The following is a 6,000-nucleotide window of genomic DNA, read 5'->3' on the forward strand; positions in this document are numbered from 1 at the left end:
TTGGCTCCCTGGAGGCTTATTAATTCAGAAGTCAGGTCCCACTGTGTTGACAGAGCTCCCACTCAGATGAAGAGGGCCCCCTTGTCTCCTTAGACCATAGACTGGTTAACTTGCCTGGTGCAGAGTCCACATTTTCTCTGATTCTATTTATTTGGTGTACCTGGAAGTAAGCCTTGTAAATGTCCCTGACGTATCCCATGTGCTAGTGATGGTGGTCAAGGGTCAGGCTGGTGTTTGTCAGAGGGAGAAAAGTTAAAGTGGAGGTGGGGGTGGGGCAGTGCTTAGAAGTCCTGCCTGTGATATTTGATAGATGGCTTGCCTTGGACTCTTTTAGTCTGGGAGCCGTATTAGAGAGCAAAAAGCCGCGGAGTCCAACCTCCTTGTTGCTGTAACCTGTCTTTCCATTACCTCTTTGAAGATGTCACATGTGGCTGGGAGTTTTGTCTTCTCTTCACTGTGGGAGCCTCCTCAGGAAAGACTTTCTTCAGCTTATCTAGTGAGTGGATAGGGAAGAACGATTCCTTCCCCCTTGGTTCCTGTGGATTTTCAAGGGAGGGCAAGTTGATGAGCGGGTAAATTGTAGGGTGGGGCCGAAGACAAGGAGCCACAAGCCTTAGAAAGAGTGACATAAGACCCCGACAGCCTGGGGGTCTGGGATCACTTCCCAGTGCAAGCCCCCATTAAGATCCTGCTGACAGATGCCTCTGCTTGCCCCATCGCCCATTTTTCCCAACTAATCTGAGAATTCATCTTCCTAAGGTGTAGTCTTGGTCATGCATCTCCCTGCTCAGATGCCTCAGTGGCCAAATCTGGCTGGCAAATGATTCGTATCTGCAAAGGTGCTCACTCAAATCTATCACACGACTCAAAAGACTTCAATAGACAAGGAGATGAGGGATGGGGCTGGCTGCCTCCTCCAGTGGGTAGGGAGAGAGCAAACAGATACTTGGGAAATAGTTCAAACTGTTTGTGATCAAAGAGATGGAAATGAAAGCTGATTCAGGATAGCATTTCAGACTGATTAAATTAGCAGAATTTAACAGACATCATCATCCTGCGCTGGCAAGACCCGAGAAAGTCTGTGCTTCTGAGTCTTTGGAAGCAGTGTGCAAGTCTACAAAACAATCAAGTGGATGTAACAAGAGCCTTGGAAGTCTTATTATCTCTTGACCCACTGAGCCGGCTTCTGGGAACCGGTCTAAAGGACATAATTCAGTAGGTGGGAAAAGCCCTAGGCATGGCACTAACATTTCTCTTTGTTCATTTCTCCAGGCAGTGAGATGGTTAAGAAAAACCATCTATCCAGTTCAATACTATACACCCGCAAAAATGGTAATGATCAAGGATATGCAGAAACATGGAAAATGTTTATAACACGTTTGTTGATAAAGGGCAGGGCACAAAATTTGCATGAAAACCGATTGCAGACATGCAACATAAGCACTCATTTGACAAAGTCAAGAGAAGAATATGCAAAAATGAAAATTATGGACTGTTGGGAGAATGATGGGTGGTTTTCCTTTTTTGCTAACCGTCTTCTTTGCTAATAACGATGTTCCACAACAGAATGGGTTCTATAACAACAAAATCTTTTTTTTTTTTCCCCAGAGCTGAGGATTGAACCCAGGGCCTTGTGTTTGCTAGGCAAGAGCTCTACCACTGAGCTAAATCTCCAACCCCCAACAAAATCTTATATGGCCAATGAAATTAAACTCCTTACCTTATGCTCACTGTAATTACAACCGTCACACTTACTAGGCACTTCCTACATTCCAGGAAGTGAAGTGAACACCTTGTGCATGTGACTTCATTAAATCTTTGCAGGCATCCTGTGACAAAGAATACCACTCCCTGGCCAACCAACGACAGACCCATGCCTCGAGAGGGAGCCCACCCCTGACACTGCCTGGAGTGCCAGGACCCAGAGGCTGGATGGCCCAGAGATCTGGGATAGAAGCAAACATGATTGGAGAAAAATAAGTCAACATAATGATTCCTAACGATATTTGTCTGTACTCATAGATTGGTGCCTAGCCCAATTGTCATCAGAGAGGCTTCATCCAGCAACTGATGGAAACAGATGCAGAGACCCACAGCCGAACATTAGGCTGAGCTCAGGGAGTCCTGCTGAAGAGAGGGAGGAAGGATTGTAGGAGTCACAGGGGTCGGTGAAGGAAATCATAAGAAACCCACAGAAACAACTAACCTGGGCTCATAGGAGCTCACAGACTCTTGACAGACAGCAACCAGGGAGCCGTAGGGACTGATCTAGGCCTCAACACATGTGTGACAGTTGTGTAGCTTGGGCTACTTGTGGGTCTTCTAGCCGTGAGAACAGGGCTGTCTCTAGCACTTTGGCTGGCTTTTGGGACCCTATTCCTCATACTGGGTCTCCTTGCCCAGGCTTAATACAAGGGGAGGAGCTTAGTCCTACTGCAACTTGATATGCCATGCTTTCTTGACACCCATGGGAGGTCTGACCCTTTCTGAACAGAAACAGAGGAGAGGATGGAGGGGGTGGAGTGGAGGTTGGTGGGGGGAGGGAATGGGAAGAGAGGAGGGAGGGGAAACTGCGCTCAGGATGAAAAGTAAATAAATAAATTTAATTTAAAAAATACCACTCTCATTTTATAGATTAGGAATCTGAGTTTTGGAGTGGCTAGTCCACCTGTCCAGCCAAAGAGTGGGGCTTTAACTCCACTGTTTAATTCATAGAACTCATGTTGAATTCTAAAATTTGCATTGCATATCAGTGTTTGAGGAACTCCAATTACTAATGTATTACTACCATGATTTGGGGGATAGGTGTGGTTCACATACCATGCAAAATGAATCACTGAGTTTTTAAATTTCAATCCAATCACTTTAAAAACATTTAAATGCTTTCATTAGCGTTCTCTTTCTAAAACTATCCATTATTTATATTTATTTTTGTTTTTATGTCTTTGAGAGTTTTGCCTGCATGGGTGCCTGGGTGTCAGATCACTTGGAACCGGGGTTACAGATGGTTGTGGGTGCTGGGAACTGATGCTGGGTCCTCTGCAAGAGCAATAAGTGCTCTTAAGTGCTGGGCCATCTCTCCAGCCTCCCCATCCATTATCTATCATCTATCTATCTATCTATCTATCTATCTATCTATCTATCTATCCATCCATCCATGTATGTGTCTATCTATCTACCATCTATCAGCTATCTACCTACCTATTAATTTTTGTTGTGTGTGATGTATGTGTACATGTTCATGTATGGGCACATGCATGTAGAGGCTAGAGATGGATGTTGGATATCTTTCTCATTTACTCCTCACTTTAAAATTTATTTATGTATGTGTATGTGTCTGCATGTGTGTTTGAGCAAATGTGTGGGAAGCCAGAGAAGTCAGAAAAGGGCCTCGGACCCCATCAGGTAGTCTGGAGCTGGAGCTGCAGGCAGTTATGAACTGTTTGATGTGGGTCCTGGGAACCAAACTTGGGATCTTTGGTAGAGCAGTGAATGTTCTTAACTGCTGAGTCAACTCTCCAGCCCCTCCACCTGATTTTTTTTTTTTTTTTTTTTAGAGAAACAATAGAATCATTTAAGTGGGTTGGTTGTATTTTTCATGGCACAATAAAATATCAACATTTACAGGGCTTTAAAAATCACAATGATCTCTGCATCTGCTTCTATCAGTTACTGGATGAAGGCTCTATGATGACAGGGTATTCACCAATCTGACCACCAGGGTAAGCCAGCTCAGGCACCCTTTCCACTATTGCTAGTAGTCTAAGCTGGGGTCATCCTTGTGGATTCTGGAAATTTCCCTAGCAGCAGGTTTTTTCCTTAACTCATAATGTCTCCCTCTATCAAGGTATTTCTTTCATTGCTCTCCCACTCTGTCCCTCCTCCCCCAGCTCGATCATCCTGTTCTCTCATGTTTTCATTCCCCATCTCCTCTTCTCTGTTGTCCCCCCTCTGTGGTATGCCACCTTGTTCACCCTTGATGTTGCAGGGAGGGGCTTGACTCTGCCTCAACTGAATGTACCAGGCTTTCTGACTCCCCATGGGAGGCTTCACCCTTTTGGAGGAGGAGATTGGAGTGGGGGAAGGTATATGGGGGGATCGGGGAGGAGGGATGAGAGGGGGAATTTATGGTTGGTGTGTAAAATAAATAAAAAATTTTTAAAGAAAAAAATCACATGATCTTGGGTGTCATTGGGTTTTTCCTTTAGGTAAAACTGATGCCAACTTCTCTACTCCACTTCTGAGGCCTGAATCAGCCCCCTTTCTCCTCTCCTGAGCTTTCCTGGCCCCTTACAAGATGTATTCAGAACTGCACCCTCTACCTCAGGCACAACACTTGCCCAGGTCTTGCCTGAGTCAAATCTAGATCAACGCCATTCACAGAGGAGGAAACTTGGGTTCAGATGCTTGCCTGCTACAGTCCCACTACCTGGGACTTTGCACACTTTTGTCTGTTGGTTCTTTATAATGACCAGATATGGTTTTAAAAGATTTATGCTTTACGCATTAGGAATATGAGTCCTACCATGAGCTAACGAATTTGCTCCAAGTACACAGAGAACAAGTATTCAGAGCTAGGCATGTTGACCCTTGTCAACGATCCCGGCCCTGGGAGGTAGAAACAGTAGGATCAGAAGTTCAAGGACATCCTTGACTATACAGTGAGTTCAGGGAAGCCTGGAAGATAGTCGAGACATTGCTTAAAAAGAAAACAAAATGCCAGGATACAGGTCTGGCATCACTAGATTCCCAAGGGCCTTCCTCTCACTGATCTGCACCTGGGTCTTATTCATGATAAGGATCATCTAACAGGCCAGCAGCTCGTCTCTGTGTGCTCTCCAAAGTTGATCTATGAGTTGCTTGCCTCCCCAGAATGTGGAGAAAAGAGGCACTCCCATCTATCACGCGTGCGGGTGTTAATTGGTTCGGCTGCTTTGAAGGTCAGTGATAAATGGCTATTAACTTTAAAATGTACTTACTCTTTGATCTAGAAACTCATGTTTTAGAAAGTGATCCTGCAGTTTTTCTTGAAGTGTGCACGTGGAGATGCTGCCTTCTTTGTAGCTGCTTATTATATTGTCAAACAACCTAATATCACCAATGAGGCATGAGGGACTCCAATCCTGTTTCATATATAAATATCCCCAAATTGTCATTGAACTTAATACAAATTATAAAAAGAAGAATGAGGGCTATATGTTCTTTTGTGGAACAGAATTAAAATGTGGCTGGAGAGATGACTCACTGGTTAAGAGAGCATATTGTTCTTCCAGAAAACCTGTGTTCAGTCCCAACACCCACACTGGGCAGCTTGCAACTTCGTGTAACTCCAGTTCCAGTGGATCCAACATCCTCTTCTGACTTCCACAGCATGCACATGATACACAGACAGAGAGACAGACAGACAGACAGACAGACACACACACACACACACACACACACACACACACATACACGCATGCGTACACACATATGTAAAAAAAATCTTTAAAAATACATAACAAGTTAGTTAAGGGTTGGGGAGGTGGCCGAGTTGGTAAAGTGCTTGCTCCATAAGCACAAGGACCTAGTTTGATCCCCAGAAAACCCACAGAAAAAGTTAGTGCAATGGTGCACAGTTGTAATTCCAGAGCTAGGGAGGCAGAGTTAGGTGGATATCTGGGACTCTAGCAGGCCACCCTAGTCTACCTGGTATGCTTCAGGCCAATGAGAGACCTCATATCAAAAAACAAGGTGGATGTCTTCTGAGAAACACCACCTTTGGTTGTCCTCTGGCTTCTGTATACATGCACACACACGTGCAAAGATATCTCTCATGTGCACTGACACAGGAACACACACACACAGAAGACACAAACACATTAAAGAAATTAAAGATAACCAGTAACAAAATAAGAGACGGAACGATTCAGCAGTGTGCTACCACCTGCGTCAACAGCATGTGGGCTGAAATATTAATACAATAATTATACACACACTGCACCACTAGATGCAGAGACT

Source organism: Onychomys torridus, chromosome 4, assembly GCF_903995425.1.
Source record: "Onychomys torridus chromosome 4, mOncTor1.1, whole genome shotgun sequence".
Lineage (NCBI taxonomy): Eukaryota > Metazoa > Chordata > Mammalia > Rodentia > Cricetidae > Onychomys > Onychomys torridus.